General features: G+C 47.2%; 1 protein-coding gene across 1 annotated transcript in view; it reads right to left on the bottom strand.

Annotated features, from left to right (window-relative positions):
- Positions 1–20,039, bottom strand: part of HCN1 (hyperpolarization activated cyclic nucleotide gated potassium channel 1) — a 599,929-nt gene that overhangs the window by 66,260 nt on the left and 513,630 nt on the right. The window lies entirely within an intron of this gene.

Below are 20,039 nucleotides of genomic sequence, written 5' to 3'. Positions count from 1 at the left end.
CAGAAAAGAAAAACAAAATATACAGTGAAAATAGAATACATACCATCAACTAATTATAATATATTTAGTAACAATTGTACAATATGTGGCCAGTGTTTATTCTCCCATGCATCCAACCATAGCCACTACAAAATTGTTAATACTTCATTTGATGGAATATTACTTTCTGAATGCAATCACATAATACTACAATGATGAGCAAAAGGGTAACAATGTTTTGAACTTTTGACTTTCAGGCTCCATATCTCACCATCCACAACAACTTTGAGCGTGAGAATATCTTCACTTTATAGACAATTATCTTGGCTATCTTATACATAAATTTGACTAGCAACTATTTAGCATATGTTTAGTTATACAGATTCTTGTCATGTCACTGCATTGTTACTATTTTATCCCTGGTGGTGGAAAAATATTTTCCTCCTTAATACTACAAATTACAACCTGTTCTCACATTCCCTAATTGCTCAGTGTGTTATTGCCAAGCGAAAGGTCACTGGTTTGAATTAAATCATGAAGATTTCTCAAGAAAAGGGAAACAGCATCATCCAGCTCATCGATAACGGTCTTTTTCGGCCAAGACAATTGCCAAAATGAATCGTGAGAGTGCAATGACAGTTGGAAGATGTTACAGCCAGAGCAACAATGACCGTTACAGCTGAGATGGGGGTGTAGATCCACTGGACCACGGAGCCGAGGCTTAGATGGGCATGACTAAGTTTCTATTTGGTGTTCTCTAGAGCCTCTGTGGTGAGGTTAGGTTTGCTCTGCATGTAGCCGCCAGGTGCAGACAAGGTCACAGGTCGAGTGCAGGTACAGAGCAGCTGGTACAGGTTCTGATGCAGATAAGGTCACATGTCGGGTGCAAGTACAGGACAGCTGATATAGGCAGGACTGGTACAGGTTCTGGAGCTGACAAGGTCACAGGTTGGGTGCAGGTATAGGACTGCTGGTACTGGAACAAAGACAGGATGGGTACTGGTGCTCAGGCTGGCTGGTTACTGGTACACAGGCAAGAAGGGTACTGGAACACAGGCAGTAAGGGTACTGGAACACAGGCAAGAAGGGTACTGGAACACAGGCAGGAAGGGTACTGGAACACAGGCAAGAAGGGTACTGGAACACAGGCAGGAAGGGCACTGGAACACAGGCAGGAAGGGCACTGGAACACAGGCAGGAAGGGCACTGGAACACAGGCAGGAAGGGTACTGGAACACAGGCAGGAAGGGTACTGGAACACAGGCAGGAAGGGCACTGGAACACAGGCAGGAAGGGTACTGGAACACAGGCAGGAAGGGCACTGGAACACAGGCAGGAAGGGCACTGGAACACAGGCAGGAAGGGTACTGGAACACAGGCAAGAAGGGTACTGGAACACAGGCAGGAAGGGTACTGGAACACAGGCAGGAAGGGTACTGGAACACAGGCAGGAAGGGCACTGGAACACAGGCAGGAAGGGTACTGGAACACAGGCAGTAAGGATACTGGAACACAGGCAAGAAGGGTACTGGAACACAGGCAGGAAGGGTACTGGAACACAGGCAGGAAGGGCACTGGAACACAGGCAGGAAGGGCACTGGAACACAGGCAGGAAGGGTACTGGAACACAGGCAGGAAGGGCACTGGAACACAGGCAGGAAGGGTACTGGAACACAGGCAGGAATGGCACTGGAACACAGGCAGGATAGTTACTGGAACACAGGAAGCTTGAGCATTGGAACACAGGCAGGAAGGGTACTGGAACACAGGCAAGAAGGGTACTGGAACACAGGCAGGAAGGGCACTGGAACAAAGGCAGGAAGGGCACTGGAACACAGGCAGGAAGGGCACTGGAACACAGGCAGGAAGGGTACTGGAACACAGGCAGGAAGGGCACTGGAACACAGGCAGGAAGGGTACTGGAACACAGGCAGGAATGGCACTGGAACACAGGCAGGATAGTTACTGGAACACAGGAAGCTTGAGCATTGGAACACAGGCAGGAAGGGTACTGGAACACAAGCAGGATGGGTACTACAACACAGGTAGGACGGGACCTGACAACAAACAAAACAGGTAGTAGACACACTAGACACTAGATTAACATTGCTCAGGCATCTCCCTGACAATAGATAATTTTTTGATGATGAGACATATTTTGGCAACATTAATGTAAAATGTTTAGAATGCACTGTGAAATCTACTGTTATAGCCACAGGCCCTATAGGATGTGTGAAATCTATAAAATGATGGATAAGCTAATTGCGAATAATCGTATTTTATGTGGTCAGACAGATTTGTGATGAGCCATTCCTTTTCGGATGTCGCTGTGTAAGAGAATGGGCACATCACACTGACTTCAAAGCATATTGTGTCATGTCTCCGCACTATGACGGTATTAGCAATATTCATGAAGGAGGATATTGAATTTGAATGTCACCCCAAGCGAGTTATTGCTCATTAAGCGAAGCTAAATACAGTATTTAATAATGCAACAGCTCAATTTTGTTATTTTTAGCGCTGTCAGAAATGTGTTTTATGGGAGGAAATATATTTAGCAAAGATGAAAGGCAACCTTACAAGAGTTGTAGCACAAAATGGGCTACTGGGGATGCTACATACACATGACCATTTAACCCCTACCAAGGTGACGCATTATATGAGCACAATGTAAAAAAAAACACAAAAAAACCCAAATGGGCCATTGCAACATCCTGTTCTCATCACCTTTTTTAATGGTGATGCTTTCGATTATTTTTAGGTGGCCATAAATCCACAACATGAACAGTTTACCTCTAAAAAAATTAGTTTGAAACCTAAAAACCTGCTGTTAAAGTCAATCTAACACCAAATTTCGCAATACAAACTGCATACAGAATTAGAGCTCTTAGACCACATGACCCTGGTGTACTTACTTTGAAAATCCAAGTCAGAATTGCTATATAATCCTGAGAATTACTGAGCATTTTATTAATTCTGTTCTAATTGGATATAGTTTTAATGGCAGGTGGAAAAAAACTTTCATAAAGGATTATACAGCCATTTTTACATGAATAATTTTCATAGTAAGTACATCAGCCTCATGAGATCTAAAAGATCGTATCATATGTTGTTTGCATTGTAAAATCTGAGGACTGTTTTCTTTTCATTTTAAGCAGCAATGTGTAATGATATCCCTCTACAAATTATTTATTTAAAAAATGCAGGAAAAAAGCACCACCAATTCACATGCTGCAGATTATTTTCTGCACCATATCTGCAAGTATCAATTATGCAACATGAGCACAGCACTTCAGAATTCTCATTGAGTTTGCTGGCATAAGAATAGACATGCAGATTTGGGCCACTATGTGCACGAAATCTGCATAAAAAATATACCATGTGCACACTTTAGAGTGGCCTTTTATTGTGGCCAGCCTAAGGCACACCTGTGCAATAATCATGGCGTCTAATCAGCCTCTTGATATGTCACACCTGTGAGGAGGATGGATTATCTCCACAAAGGAGAAGTGCTCACTAATACAGATTTAGGCTATGTCCGCACGCTGCATTCTGGTTTGACAACAAAACTGCCCCCTCTGGCAGACTCTTGACAAATGTAAACACTGCATCTTACAAAAAAAAACGCGGTAACAACGCATGCGTTTTCGATGCGTTTTCACTGCATTTGGGACAGTGCGTTTTTAAAGGAGAAATAAAATATGATAGGATATAATTTGATAAATAGCTAGAATACATAGATAGATAGAAAATAGATAGCATGACTGGCTGCTGATAGCAGACAGAGACAGACCCATGCCATGAGAATGAACTCGTGTGAACCTCTGAGGTCAGTGCCAGGACACAGGCAGTAGTGCGGGGCCCGAAGTTGTGATATCAGAGTTTCACCCAAGTTCACTGTCATCGAGCTGCTCTGTCTCTGTGTGCTGTCATGAACTTGGGTGAACCTCTGACGTCAGTGCTGCAACACAGGCAGTAGTGATGTCAGAGCTTCACCCGAGTTCTTTCTCATCATGCGGCTCTGTCTCTGTGTCACAGCCTGATTTGTGGTCACAGGTGAAGGACTCACCTGTGACCGCAAATCACCTGAGTTACATTCTGCTAATCGTGCTCCTCACTTCAGTCACTAGGGCGACTTGCTGTCACAGTTGGAGGATCTAGCGGTGGCCGCGGGTAACCTGAGTGACGTCACAGCTGAGTGCGACTCACTTCAGTTGCTGCGTGGAGCTCACAGCGAGAAGTCGTGCTCTATGGCCGCTCGCTGTGACCTTTCGATGTAGCAGAGCTGGAAGTGTCGTGGGACCTTGCGTGGATTACATTAGACCTGGAGGGGTGTTTGGGGGTTAATAAAGTGGTGAAAGAGGGTGTTTTTTTTGTCTTTTATTCCAAATAAAGGATTTTTTGGGTGTATGTGTTTATTTACTTTCACTTACAGATTAATCATGGAGGGTGTCTCAGATGTCTGCCATAATTAACCTAGGACTTAGTGGCAGTTATACCTGCCATTAACTCCTTATTACTCCGATTGCCACCGCACCAGGGTAATCGGGATGAGCAGGGTAAGGTCCCGGGACTGTCACGTCTAATGGATGTGGTAATTCTGGGCAGTTGCTGGTTGATATTTTTAGGCTGCGGGGGCAGCCTAAAAACAATAGGCCTCCCCAGTCTGAGAATACCAGCCAGAAGCTGTGAGGCTTTATCCTGGCTGGGTATCAATTGGGGAGGAGACCGCATGTCGTGTTTTTTTTTAAATTGTTTATTTATATATTTTACTACACAATATACTGTAGACCTGCTTACCAGCAGCTGTGATTGGTTGCAGTGAGAAAGCTGTCACTCAGCGTGGGGGTGCGTGTGACTGCAACCAATCATAGGCACCGGTGGGAGTGAGAAGAAGTGAATGTGAGATGAGCCTAATGAGGGCCCGGCATTTTCACAAGCAGGAGACACCTCGGGAGCAGTGTTACAGTCGCGCCGGTGATTGGTGAGTATCAAGAAGGGAGAGGGGAAGGAGAGGGAGGGACTAAGACCAACAGAGAGAGACCGAGACTGAGAGATCTGCGTTTTTGTTGACAAGAACAGATGCAAAATGCAACCAAAATGCAGTGCAAACGCACAGCTAAACATTTTGGTTGCGTTTTGACACACTTCATTCATCTCAATGGGTGGAAAATGTTCACAAAACGCAATGAAGAAGTGACATGCTGCTTTTCTTTACGCAACGATTTTGAAAAATATTTGTCAAACAAAACGTTGCCTAAAAAAAAAGCAACGTGCGGATGGAAATTCTGACTTCTCATTGACTTTGCTGGGGAACCAAAACACATGCATTTTGTCATTGCCATGGTGCAGGTTAAAACGCAACCAAACCACAAGAAAAAACGCAACGTGTGCACAAAGCCTTAGACAAATTTGTGAACAATATTTAGAAAAAGTCTTGAATCTGAGTTCAGCTCATGAAAAATGGAAATAAAAACAAAAGTGTTGTGTTATATTTTTGTTCAGCATAATTCCACATCTCAAATAGTGGACTCAGGTCTGGGATTCACATTTTACAAATGATTTTGAAAAGCTTGAGAAGATTCAGTGGAAGGTCAATAAGAATTTTACTGCCTTAGCAACATGACCCATGCATGTCCGGCACTTGTGCACACTGCATTTATAGAGGGAGCTCAGGCGCTAAACCCAATCTATACAGCTGGTTGTACTGTACAACCAGCATTTTAGTTAAATGAATGCAATTGACATCAGCTTGAATCACAGTGGCTTATCCTCTTGGATGCTTTGGTCAACAGTGGCATACCTAGAATCCAATGGACCCCGATGCAAAATTTGAATCAGAGCCCCTGTCTGCATGTTAGTCACATGTTTGGACCCTTGTTGCATTTTAAATCCTAAAAATACATATGTATTGCCCTCCCTTCCCATAATGTAATAATGTTTCCCATCCTATATTAATGCCACCTATCCTGGGTCCCTTTCTGGTAAAATGTCCTCCATCCTGGGCCCCTTCCAGTAATAATGTCCAACATCCTGTGCCCTCTCCAGTAAGAATGTTTCCTATCCTGGGCCCTGTCCAGGAATACTGTCCAACATCCTATGCCACTTCCAGTAATAATGCCAAACATCCTACACCACTTCCGGAAATAATGCCCCTCATCATGGTGTAATGTCTCCATCCTGGCCTCTTTTATTAATATATTTACTTCATCATGGCCTCTTCTGGTAATAAAGTCTCCCATCTCTGGCCCCTTCCAATTATAATGTCCCCCATCCTGGTGTAATGTATCCAGGTACGTCTCTGTTCCGCAATACGTATCAGCTAAATGCTCGTCCTCGGACACACATCCAGCTGTAATAGGCACTGGCGAGACCCCTCATGCATGGGCCCAGTTGTTGGTTGCACCCTCTGCGAATGCAATCATTACACTCCTGTTGGTCAATAGCAAAATCAACATTTTTTTCAGTTGGTAATTAGGTGGGTTGCTCCTTCCATTGCCCATAGCCAATTATTGTTATACCAGTCATGACAGCCAGAGGCCTACATTAAGGAAAAGATAGCTCCGAAGAAGTCCAGCCTCTGCAGCATTACAGTATATTGTATAAGTGATCAAATGATCACAGATTCAAATAAAGAATAATAAAAAAATCTAAAAAATATTTTTAAATACTTTTAAACCAATACAACATATCATATTTCAAATGACACCCTTTTCCTAAAAGCATATATATGGTTTCACCATGTGAGTCATAGTTTGATCTAATAAAATATACCTATACCATATGGTGAACGTCAAAATGAAAAAAGGAAAAAAAAAGATCACTTCATTTGCCAAACAAAATGGAATAAAAATAGTCATATGGACCCCAAAATATTTCCAATATAGGATACAGCTCAAACCACTAAAGGTTAAGATCTGACACATCATAGCTGTACTGACTCATAAAACAAAGCTGCTGTGTGTCAATGATATTGGAAAGTAAACTCTGTAAAACCAAAACCTAAAATCAACTTTTTCAGCACATTACAGCACATTATATAGTGATATGAATGGTATCCTTCAAAACTAAAACTATTCTTCAAAAAATACAAGCCCACATACCGGTAAGTTGATGAAACAATAAAAAAACTCTTGAAAGGTGAGAAGGAAAAAATTAAAACTGGAAAACACGAACACGAAAATTGGCTGTGTCTCCGGAGAGGTCCAAGAGTTTAGGAAAATTGGTCTTGTTCTGGTTGAAAAAAATGACACCTCACTGGTGACCCGATTTATTCTATGGTCATACGAGTCGCTGAAGTTTTTAAACCAGTGGACTTTGTAAAATGTGGTCATCAGACAGCAGGAGAAAAACAGGTTTAAATACCGTGCCAAACCACAGGAGTCCAGATGGTGTTAGTAAAATTCTTCCCTTTATTTTCATAGGTCTTCGCGTTTCGAGGACATGTCCGTCCTCTTCCTCAGGACAATGTACGTTTCCTCTCATTCTTCCACTGCAAATATTGACTTACAAATACTGAGGTAATATACTGACCAAATACTCAACGTAGAGACCAATTCAATAAGGCTACATGCACACGTTGATTATTTGGGGAGTTTTTTAGCTCAGCACTTGTAGCCAAGACGATGAGTGGATAATAAATGCAGAAGTTGTGCCGTGTTTCTAGTATACTTTTCCTCTGACTGTCCCACTCCTATTATTGACTTACAAATACTGCGGTAACATACTGACCAAATACTGAATGTGTGCACCTGGCTTTAGGGACTGACTCATTAAGGCCTCGTGCACACGTTGAGTATTTGGTGAGTTGTTACCTCAGTATCTGTAGGGCCACGTGCACATGTTGAGTATTTGGTGAGTGTTTACCTCAGTATCTGTAGTGCCATGTGCACACATTGAGTATTTGGTGAGTTGTTACCTCAGTATCTGTAGGGCCAAGTGCACATGTTGAGTATTTGGTGAGTTGTTACCTCAGTATCTGTAGGGCCACGTGCACATGTTAAGTATTTGGTGAGTGTTTACCTCAGTATCTGTAGGGCCATGTGCACATGTTGAGTATTTGGTTAGTTGTTACCTCAGTATCTGTAGGGCCACATGCACATGTTGAGTATTTGGTGAGTGGTGACCTCAGTATCTGTAGGGCCACGTGCACATGTTGAGTATTTGGTGAGTGTTTACCTCAGTATCGGTAGGGCCATGTGCACACGTTGAGTATTTGGTTAGTTGTTACCACAGTATCTGTAGGGCCACATGCACATGTTGAGTATTTGGTGAGTGGTGACCTCAGTATCTGTAGGGCCACGTGCACATGTTGAGTATTTGGTGAGTGTTTACCTCAGTATCGGTAGGGCCATGTGCACACGTTGAGTATTTGGTTAGTTGTTACCTCAGTATCTGTAGGGCCACATGCACATGTTGAGTATTTGGTGAGTGGTGACCTCAGTATCTGTAGGGCCACGTGCACATGTTGAGTATTTGGTGAGTGTTTACCTCAGTATCGGTAGGGCCATGTGCACACGTTGAGTATTTGGTGAGATTTTTCCCTCAGTATTTGTAACCACAACCAGGAGTGGAACAATCAGAGGAAAAGTATAAAAGAAACACGGGCACCACTTCTGTATTATTTACTCACTCCTGATTTTGGCTACAAATACTGAGGTAAAAAAACGCACCAAACACTGAATGTGAATGAAGCTCAAAGAATAGTGTGACCTGAAGGTTTTACTGCCGATGGTGCAGGCAGACCATTCTGTCAGTTTACGCTGTTGGACTACCATTAAAAAAGAATGAGATGGTTCTGCAGGGATAAATTATAACATTTTCAACCAATGTTACCACACATGTCAACATAAAAAAATGGTTGTAACTGTCAGGATTCACACTAGATGATAAAACTGCACGCAGTCCATATTCCGACATATTGACATGTCTCTCCATATGTGAACAGAGGTGGATCATTGAAGTGCTGCAGGCGCCGTCGATGCACTGTCAAGTGTTACAGTCTGGAGGAGTGAGATGAATTTAAAGGACTGCAAAACGAAACCGAGATGCTGCGAATCCTATCTCTTTCATTATTTGTGCTCATCATCACCTATCAGGAGCTTGTCTCAGATCCAAACTCCCAGGGAACGTTACCAAAAGGATACAAATTGTATTCATGTTACTGGTATATCTTCAAATGGAACAATCAGCAAGCCTGTCTCTGCCGATTATAGGATGTGTCTCCAAAAATGTTTAATGTTTAATACTTCCCTTATACTTCTTAAAGCACACAATGCATACACAACAGTTCAAGTTGTGCTTAGTAAGGTCCCATGCGCACACTGCAGTTTTTGATGCTTTTTTGGTGCATTTTGTGGTGACCTTTTAGTCACCACAAACTGCACACTTTTCCTTTCCCAGCAAAGTCTATGAGATTTCAGATTTGCTGCGCGCACATTGCTCGGGGGGGGGCTGCAGTGCTCACTTCCTGTTGATTGCTGATTTGGTCTGAAGGTGGGGGGGACAGAAGCCAGCACGGATTGGATGCAGGGCTCACAAGAGATCACAGCATCACTTGAGTCCTACATTACTGATATTGCTGGGACCTGTCAAGATTGTCTCCCTATTTTTAGAGACTTGTGACAGGTTTTTGACTGGAGCCTCTATTTATCATGCAGACTCCTTATTTAAACGTAGTATCCTTTATGAGTTAATGTCAGTTTTGTTGCCAGTGTGAAGCCCCGCAAGTGTGGTGTCGGTGCGTTACCTGCAGGGACTCCACGTGGATGGGACAGTCTGGTCACAGGTAGGGAACCTTCTTTCTTTGATTGTCGTGACGCCACTCTCAGTATTGCGGTCAGCGGGGACCGCCACTGCAGATTAAGGGATGCCTGGGGCTGATGGTGGGTGCAGTCAGTATATTAGCCCCCTGAGAGTGAGGCAAGCCCCAGGCCCCGGTGTATGTGTGTGGGACCACAGGTCGCAGAATGACTCAAACACAGTCCAAGAAGTCTTTCAACGTGTTTACTCACTGTTTGGAGGTCACGGTGAGATGCCCGGGCGACACTGTGATAACCAGGTTGAACCAGGAATTCCAGGAGGCCGTTCTGAGGGTAGCTGTCCACTCGCCTTCCTTGCACTCTTTCTGTTTTAGGAGGATCCTTTGCTTGAAGCGTGGTAGGACCCCTCCAGGGAAGCTGTTACCACCCTGCTCCCCTCTCTCTGGCTCGTCTGCCGGCAGCGTGGCCTTGGTGGGATGGCTTCTGGCCCTGTCCCCTTATGGGCCTGGTGATTGCTGCTTGGCTCAAGCTCTGTGTAGTCGTGGTGAGGGCATGAAGTACCCCCCCCACCTGTAGGTTAAGCAGCTCTGGATGATCTGCTGCCTGTACTGGGGACCTAGTTCCCCTTGTGTGCTCGGATACCGGGATCTCCGTACTCAGCCACCCTTCTCTCTGGATGATTTTCAGGCCGACCCACGGTACTCCTTTCTCCCCCGCTTTCAGCTACTGCACTCCTCAGGACCTGTCTGACACGAGAGCTCCTCTGCTCCCTTCCACACACTTCAACTTCTTCCTCCAGACTCCCCTCTTCCTCTCTCTCTCTGCCCTGCTTCCTAGCAACCAGCCCCTGAACACACCCCCAGCTGGGAATTGAAAGTTAACCCCTTCTGGCTACCCAAGGGTCCCCTCTGGTAATGTGGGAGGCCTGGTCACTATATGTTTGTGTGTGCACCTCATCCTGGCCTTTGGAGATTACCTGGAAGCATTGCTCCCGCATGGGTGCAATACTCTGTGGTGCCTGACCAGGTCAGGGGCGCCACATTCCCCCTTAGTTATCATCAGCACGTCCTCGGGCTGCAAAGACAAGAGAAAGAAAAAAAAGGTAAATACAAACTTTTCCCACATAGGGGCAATTATTTACATTTAAACATGCCAGGTACCATTCCACTACCAACCACCCACATGTCCGAACCCCACCCAAAAAACCTCCAGGAGGTAGGTCGCCGGTCCTTTTGGTGACCAGGGCTGGGCCATCACATTCCCCAGACCTTTCCTCCAATCTTCCTCTCCTGAGGAGAGTGGTGTAAGGTAGGCCCCATAAACAGGCGTACCCGCTTCCGAGTGTTGGAGGGCAGGCCCCATAAACAGGCGTGCCCCCTTGTTGGTGCAGAGCCATGCCCCTCAACAGGCAGACTCTGTGGTTGATACCAAGAAGGCAACTTTTTACAATGCAAAGTTTGTGGTTAAAGCCAGTTCATAACCAGTGGTCTAACATTTTAAGGAGGTCTCACAATAGTCCTTGTGGGCACATTTCGCTTAAACGTTACTTAACTATAAACAGGTTAAACATTACCTTTCATACCGTCACTTTGAACTAAACTGTACTTTCTCTATAGCGTAATGGGAGCTGACCAAAGTTGCTGCGGGTTGACCTACGCAGTACTATACTGTCATCTGTCTGAGGTTGTGTCCTCCCACCCGATGTATGTGTCTCGATGTGAATAATAGGTGTACTAGGTATTGATACCAGTGCATGGTCTTCTGCTTCAGCTACATTTGGCTCTTCCAGGTTCTGAACAGGTTCTTCTGGGTCTCTTACTTCTCCAGATTGAGGGAATGTAATAACCGGAATAACTACTGCTCCATTGTATTGAGGCCAACTTGCTGGAAAATCTCCAAGTACAGTATGGATCATCTTTTCTTTTGGTTCTTGAACTGGCAAAGGGTTGGGAATTTCTTCAGGGATTCTTAGTTGTTCAGGACATTTCTTTAAGCGATCTCTAGAAACGACAGCTGTTGTTTTTCCTCCATCTTTGCTGATAAGGCATGTCTTTTCATTGCTAAGCGTCGATGGTAACACAGTATAGGGTTCTTCTTCCCAGTGATTGTCAAGTTTATGACGTCTTCTCTTTCTTTTGAGAACTATATCTCCTGGCATCAAAGGAACAGCAGGTGCTTTTCGATTGTAGGCCTTTTCTTGTTTCTCACGCTGCTGAGTCAGGCTTCGCTCCACACACTCTTGTACTTTCTTGTATTGGGCTTGGCGGTTGGAATCCCAATCAGCACCTTGTAGATGGTCTTCAGGGGTCTCAACTCCCATTTCCAGATCTACTGGCAATCTCCCTCGTCTGGCCCTCATCAGGTATGCCGGTGTGCAGTTCGTGAAACTCACAGGGATGTTGTTATACATGTCCACTAGATCGGGCAGTTTTTCCGGCCACTGACTTCGTTCTTCTAGTGGGAGCGTCTTCAGAAGGTCGAGAATGATGTGGTTCATCTTCTCACACATGCCATTGGTCTGAGGATGGTAAGGCGTAGTACGGATCTTCTGGCAGCCGTATAGGTTACAAAACTCCTTAAACACTTCAGCTTCAAAGGCTGGTCCTTGGTCAGTGAGCACTTGATCTGGATAGCCATGTGGTCGACAGAAGTGTGTCTGGAAAGCTTTGGCTGCAGTTTGACCTGTCAAGTCCTTGACTGGTACTACCACCAGGAATCTGGAGTAGTGGTCAACCATAGTGAGAGCGTAGTTGTAGCCTTGTCTGCTGGGTGCCAACTTTACATGGTCCAGGGCCACGATCTCCAGGGGCCGTTTAGTTTGGATTGGCTGGAGTGGTGCTCTCTGGCTGTGCTGGTCTTTTCTTCTAAGATTGCAGGGCCCGCAGTTTCGACACCACTTCTCTAGGGCAGATCTCATGCCCACCCAGTAGAATCTTACTTTAAGTAGGGCCTCCAGTTTCTTCCAACCAAAGTGGCCTGCACCATTGTGATAGGCTTCTAGCATCATCCTCGTATCCTTCTGTGGTACAATCACTTGCCACACCTTCTCATGCGTCCTCGGGTCAATGATGCTCCTGTAAAGTTTGTCTTGATAGATGAATAATCGACCCCTCTCCTTCCATAGGTACTGTGCCTCAGGTGGGGCTCCTTTGTCAAGGCTGGCGCCCGGCTGGCTGATCAGTTTCTTTACCAAGCCTACCGCTGGATCATTTTCCTGGGTCTCCTTCCAGTTGTAGTGAGGTAGTGGGTTCAGGGTCACCTCTTGGCGGTTGGCACGCGACTGCCGACACTGTTTTGCTCCATGGCGATGGAACGCTGGCAGCTCAATCTCTTCAAGATCATCTACATCTTCACCCTCGTCTGCTAGGTGAGGCATCCTGGACAGAGCATCTGCGTTGCCGTTCTTGCGGCCAGCTCGATACTTGACAGTAAAGTCATAATTCGCCAGTCGGGCTACCCAACGCTGCTCCATGGCACCCAATTTAGCAGTATCCAAGTGGGTCAGGGGGTTGTTGTCCGTGAAGACAGTGAATTTGGTGGCTGCCAGGTAGTGCTTGAACCGCTCTGTGATAGCCCATACCATGGCCAGGAACTCTAGCTTGAATGAGCTATAATTCTCCGGGTTTCTTTCAGTAGGCCTGAGCTTCCTGCTGGCGTAAGCAATCACACGCTCTTTGCCTCCCTGCACCTGTGAAAGCACTGCTCCCAGTCCCACATTACTGGCATCTGTGTACAGTACGAATGGCAGACCGTAGTCAGGGTAGGCTAGGATCTCTTCACCCGTCAAGGCCCCTTTCATTTGTCTGAAGGAGTGTTCTTCTGCTTCTCCCCAGTGAAATGGCGGGCCGGAGATCTTTCCTCTCTTCTTTGGGTGGCCTACCAGGAGCTCTTGCAAAGGCGCTGCCATTTTCGTGTAGCCCTTGATGAACCTTCTGTAGTAGCCTACCAAGCCAAGGAACTGACGTACCTCCCGGACGGTAGTAGGTGTGGGCCATTCCTGGATGACTGTGACCTTCTCTGGGTCCGGTGCTACTCCTTCTGCACTGACCACGTGACCTAGGTACTGGACCTTTGGCTTCAGTAAATGGCACTTGGATGGTTTCAGCTTCATTCCATATCGGGATAGCGCTTCAAAGACTTCAGCCAGGTGTTTCAGGTGGTCCTCGTAAGTCTTGGAGTACACGATGACATCATCCAGGTAGAGCAGGACGGTTTCAAAGTTGAGGTGCCCTAGGCAGCATTCCATAAGCCTCTGGAAGGTCCCGGGGGCATTGCAGAGTCCAAATGGCATGCTGTTGAACTCACAGAGGCCCATTGGGGTGGTGAAGGCCGTCTTCTCCCGATCTTCTTCTGCTACAGATACTTGCCAGTAGCCACTAGTAAGATCTAGGGTAGAAAAGTAGTTAGAGGCTTTCAAGGCAGCGAGGGATTCCTCTATCCTTGGCAAAGGGTAGGCATCCTTGTGTGTTATCTGATTTATCCGTCTGTAATCCACACACATCCTCATCGTGCCATCCTTCTTTCTTACCAGGACCAGGGGAGCCGCCCAGGGGCTACAACTGTCCCTTATGACGCCTGCCTCCTTCATGTCCTTCAGCATGTCCTTTGTGCGCTGGTAATGGGCTGGTGGAATAGGCCTATGTCTTTCCTTAATGGGAGGATGACTGCCTGTGGGTATGTGATGTTGCACCCCTTTGATCCTACCAAAGTCTAGTGGGTTCTTACTAAAGACCTGCTCGTATTCCTGCACGACCCTGTAAACCCCATGTTTCTGGTAGTCGGGTGTAGAGTCAGTCCCCACGTGTAGTTTCTGGCACCAATCCTCTAACTGCTTTTGGGAGGTCTCGCCCTCTTTTGAGTCAGCTTGTGTCAGGGGACCTACAGGTGTTATGGCGTCATCTGAGCATGTAAACAGTTTGGCTATGGTAGCGTACCTTGGTAGTCTGGCTTCCTCCTCCCCACAGTTCAACACTCGTACAGGCACTCGTCCCTTGTGTACATCAACTACCCCCCTGGCTGTCAGAATCGTGGGCCAGTGGTCTGAATGAGTGGGCTCTAGTACAGCCTGGTAGTCTTGTCCTCTGAGACCTACCGCTGCTCTACACCACATCATCATTTCACTCCGTGGGGGTATCACAATGGGGTTTGCATCCATCACCCGTACACTACCAATCTCACCGCCAGCCTGTTTTACCTGTTGCTTCCTCAGAATGATTCGGATCTCCTTTTGCAAGGCTCTTTGCGACCTGCCCTCAGCACCTTCAACAATCTGGTGAAGCAACAACAACACTTCCCCTAGGCAATTTTCTATGACATTAGTGCCTAAAATCATTTGCGGGTTCCTTTCTCTAATATCAGTGTCCACAACAATCAGTCCTTGTCCCTTCATTTCCTGCCTTCCCACCTTTATGGTTACCTCTTTGACCCCGATCTGGTCTATAGGTTGTCCGTTGGCAGCATAGATGGTGAGGGAGGGGTCCGGTGGTCGGAGATCGTCGTCCGACCAAAACCTCCGATAAAGGACATACGGGATCGTGGTGACCTGAGAGCCGGTGTCCAATAACGCCGGGGTAGGGATCCCGTCCAGGACGATGGACAGGACAGGACGTCCACCCACGTACTGATCACAGCAGCGACTTGGGCCTGATCTTCTTAATCCTGAGGACTGGCCCCCGGCCCCAGGTTTGGCTCGTTTAAAGGACAGGCCCTTGCATAGTGTCCTGCCTCCTGGCAACGACGACAGATGGGTTGTCCAGATGAGTCATAGCGATCACTGCTCCTGCCTCGGGTTGGGGGACCTCTTCTCCTCCGCATCCAAGGGACGTCCTCTGGGTTGTCAGCTAGCAGGATCCGATGAGGGACTTTGGTCTCTGAGGGCAACTGCATTGCTTTCAGGATTTGTGCGACGTCCTTAGTGAGCTGTTGCACCTGGGAGGATAGTGTATTTATGGTCTCTGCTGGCGTGTTGAGTCCTTTTGCAGTTACCAGGGCCTGCGAGGAGGATTCCGCTCCTGCAGCCGTGGAACTGGCAGGCCATGCTGGTGCGACGGGGTCTGTGTCCACAGGAGGTTGGAGTGCTTTCACTGCCCTGTCTTTCAGAATGGCAAAGTCCACGTCAGGGTGTTCCAGGGACCACAGCTTCATCTGCTTCCCATCCTCAGGAGAGCGCAGGCCCCGCAAGAATTGTTCCTTCATCATCCGGTTTCCTTCCTGATCACTGACAGGGTCCACCAGCTTGAGAGCCCGCAGTGCAGCCTGCAGCCTGAGGGCATAGGCTCTTATGCTATCTTGGGGCTTCTGCCGGCAGTTATAGAAGTCCGTCCTCAGCTCTCCCTCGGTGCGGTGTTCAAAAGCAGCTGCTAGTTTGGCAAAGATGGTCTCAACAGAGCTCCGGTCATCATTGGTCCAGGACTCAGCTTCCAATTCTGCTGCCTCAGTCAATTGTCCCAGCACCACAGCGGCCCTCTGCTTACCAGTCATCGCGTGCATGTCTAGCAGGGTGTTGATCTTCTTCTTAAACCCGGTCAGCGTGTCTATTTTACCGGCGTATTGGGGCAGCCATTGCGCTCCTGGGACATACAGCAAGGAAACTGGCATTATGGGGGAGATTTCAGCCGGCGCGGCTGCGACCGCGGCACCGGCACCAGGCGCTGCTGCGTCCAGCGCGATGGGGGCTGGCATCGCTTGGGCTGCGTCGCCCTGACCAGGGGCATTACCTCCTGCAGCGTCCATTTTTCTTCAAAAATCTGCGCGCTCCCTTTCCACTTCCGGGGTCAGTACGCTCTCCGAATTGTGGGGATTCTGGGGCGGCCACACCTCTTCGTGGGCGGTGCTCTTCTCCCTCGCGCGGGCTGCAGCGCGCGCTTTTGAAGATGGCAATATGGCGGCGGTTCAATTTTTGCGGTCGGACCTCTGAGGCACACGGTCACCTGTCTGAACAGGTCTAGTCCAGATCCTGTTCGTGACGCCAGAAGTTGTGAAGCCCCGCAAGTGTGGTGTCGGTGCGTTACCTGCAGGGACTCCACGTGGATGGGACAGTCTGGTCACAGGTAGGGAACCTTCTTTCTTTGATTGTCGTGACGCCACTCTCAGTATTGCGGTCAGCGGGGACCGCCACTGCAGATTAAGGGATGCCTGGGGCTGATGGTGGGTGCAGTCAGTATATTAGCCCCCTGAGAGTGAGGCAAGCCCCAGGCCCCGGTGTATGTGTGTGGGACCACAGGTCGCAGAATGACTCAAACACAGTCCAAGAAGTCTTTCAACGTGTTTACTCACTGTTTGGAGGTCACGGTGAGATGCCCGGGCGACACTGTGATAACCAGGTTGAACCAGGAATTCCAGGAGGCCGTTCTGAGGGTAGCTGTCCACTCGCCTTCCTTGCACTCTTTCTGTTTTAGGAGGATCCTTTGCTTGAAGCGTGGTAGGACCCCTCCAGGGAAGCTGTTACCACCCTGCTCCCCTCTCTCTGGCTCGTCTGCCGGCAGCGTGGCCTTGGTGGGATGGCTTCTGGCCCTGTCCCCTTATGGGCCTGGTGATTGCTGCTTGGCTCAAGCTCTGTGTAGTCGTGGTGAGGGCATGAAGTACCCCCCCCCCACCTGTAGGTTAAGCAGCTCTGGATGATCTGCTGCCTGTACTGGGGACCTAGTTCCCCTTGTGTGCTCGGATACCGGGATCTCCGTACTCAGCCACCCTTCTCTCTGGATGATTTTCAGGCCGACCCACGGTACTCCTTTCTCCCCCGCTTTCAGCTACTGCACTCCTCAGGACCTGTCTGACACGAGAGCTCCTCTGCTCCCTTCCACACACTTCAACTTCTTCCTCCAGACTCCCCTCTTCCTCTCTCTCTCTGCCCTGCTTCCTAGCAACCAGCCCCTGAACACACCCCCAGCTGGGAATTGAAAGTTAACCCCTTCTGGCTACCCAAGGGTCCCCTCTGGTAATGTGGGAGGCCTGGTCACTATATGTTTGTGTGTGCACCTCATCCTGGCCTTTGGAGATTACCTGGAAGCATTGCTCCCGCATGGGTGCAATACTCTGTGGTGCCTGACCAGGTCAGGGGCGCCACACCAGCAGCTCAGAGCAGTGCAGGTCAGCTGTAGCTGTTTTCAGCCCACGCCCCTTTAGGTTTAAATAGTGGGGTTTTCCCAGCACTCCTTGCTGTTGATAGAATTCTTTCTACTCTGGCCTTCCTGGTGGACGGAGCTGCTGGGGAATTGTCCTGTGCCCATCCAACTTCTACTTTGGAGTCCGACTGCAGCCGTGGATTTTGGTGTTTGTATCCTTCTGTTTATTCCCCCGATCTATCCTTCGTTTCCCTCCATGTTTATTAGTATGCTGGTGGGACTAGTGTCTCCCACCAGCCATCTCACTAGCTAGGGAGCTCAGGTAACAGCTTGAGGTGAGTTCTGGAGGTGTTCCCTCACCCCTCTCCCTAGCCGTAAAACCCAACGTTGTTAAAGTGTCCCCCTTTTGTGGTGTTTTTTGTAGTGCATCAAACGTCCGTCGGTCTGAACGCGTGTGTCACGCGGTGCATACAGACTTCACCATCTCCAAGTGTGACATTACCACACTGGCTGCAGAGATGAGTACAGGCTTTTTATTTTACCTGGGGGAAACATGTGGAATTAGAAGGATTGGTCCTAATAGGGGACAACCCCTTAAACACAAAAGTAGGTCATATTTCTGAGGACACATTCCCTTAAGTTAGAGACAGTCCTCCGTCATATTTCTGAGGACACATTCCCTTAAGTTAGAGACAGTCCTCCGTCATATTTCTGTGGACACATTCCCTTAAGTTAGAGACAGTCCTCCGTCATATTTCTGAGGACACATTCCCTTAAGTTAGAGACAGTCCTCCGTCATATTTCTGAGGACACATTCCCTTAAGTTAAAGACTGTCCTCCGTCATATTTCTGAGGACACATTCCCTTAAGTTAGAGACAGTCCTCCGTCATATTTCTGAGGACACATTCCCTTAAGTTAGAGACAGTCCTCCGTCATATTTCTGAGGACACATTCCCTTAAGTTAGAGACAGTCCTCCGTCATATTTCTGAGGACACATTCCCTTAAGTTAGAGACAGTCCTCCGTCAAATTTTTGAGGACACATTCCCTTAAGTTAGAGACAGTCCTCCGTCATATTTCTGAGGACACATTCCCTTAAGTTAGAGACAGTCCTCCGTCATATTTCTGAGGACACATTCCCTTAAGTTAGAGACAGTCCTCCGTCATATTTCTGAGGACACATTCCCTTAAGTTAGAGACAGTCCTCCGTCATATTTCTGAGGACACATTCCCTTAAGTTAGAGACAGTCCTCCGTCATATTTCTGAGGACACATTCCCTTAAGTTAGAGACAGTCCTCCGTCATATTTCTGAGGACACATTCCCTTAAGTTAGAGACAGTCCTCCCCACTCTCAATGCTGGCAGTACAAAGATTTAGATCCCTGGTCACTGAAATCCCGTTCTTTATGCATCTTCCTTCCAATACTGATTACCCAGCCTGTATTACAAAATCAATGGCTTTGCATTCAGGAAAGGATCAGCCATCTTCAGTAATCCAATTGCATCTACAAAGGTGGCATAAAATAAACTGGGGACACAAATCATGCTCTGGAGGGCTGCCAGTAGGCATATCCTTCTATTTCTTCTCTGAACATGATGTATGACAGATAGATGAACATATGTGAGCGCTTTCCCTCCGCAGAGGAATAACTCAGTCAATCAGCTGCCGTCACTGCTTTGTCTTGAGACAGCGTTTCAATAATGCAGATTGTCCCATAGTTCTGTATATGACAAACACAAATATGCTGAAGTCACGAGGATTATTAATCTTCCACGACTGATTTACGGGTTTTATCTTCCTAATGGTAAAAGTAAAATGGATTACACTTCAGAAGAAGAAAAGAACAAATAGTGTGGATGTCATTGATTCCCAAACATTAATCCGGGCTTTGCAAAATGGCCTTTTCTGTGAGTAACAATAAAACTCGGTCGAGTCCATCCACCTGTTCTAATAACCGCTGCCAGAGGACTATAAAGTTGACTGTATAGATGAGAACAGCTCAATCCGTTGCCATCAGGGACAGGATGGTTTATTTTTCATATTATAAAGGTAGTGGTAAAACGTAATGGCCTCTGGACCACATAAAATATAACCCATCCTTCAAGGATAATGGCTTCTCCAATTTAACAGGCCCCAGAACTAAAGAAGCGGGATGCCGGGAGCATTGTGACAGGCTAGTTTCAGGTGAAGGATTTTATCTTCGAGCCATAGTAGAAGCTCTGCTGTGCACTTATC

The sequence above is a fragment of the Anomaloglossus baeobatrachus genome, chromosome 1 (assembly GCF_048569485.1).
Source record: "Anomaloglossus baeobatrachus isolate aAnoBae1 chromosome 1, aAnoBae1.hap1, whole genome shotgun sequence".
Classification (NCBI taxonomy): Eukaryota; Metazoa; Chordata; class Amphibia; order Anura; family Aromobatidae; genus Anomaloglossus; species Anomaloglossus baeobatrachus.
The sequence above is the reverse complement of the archived record's forward strand: the minus strand, read 5'-3'. Positions and strand labels throughout refer to the sequence as shown.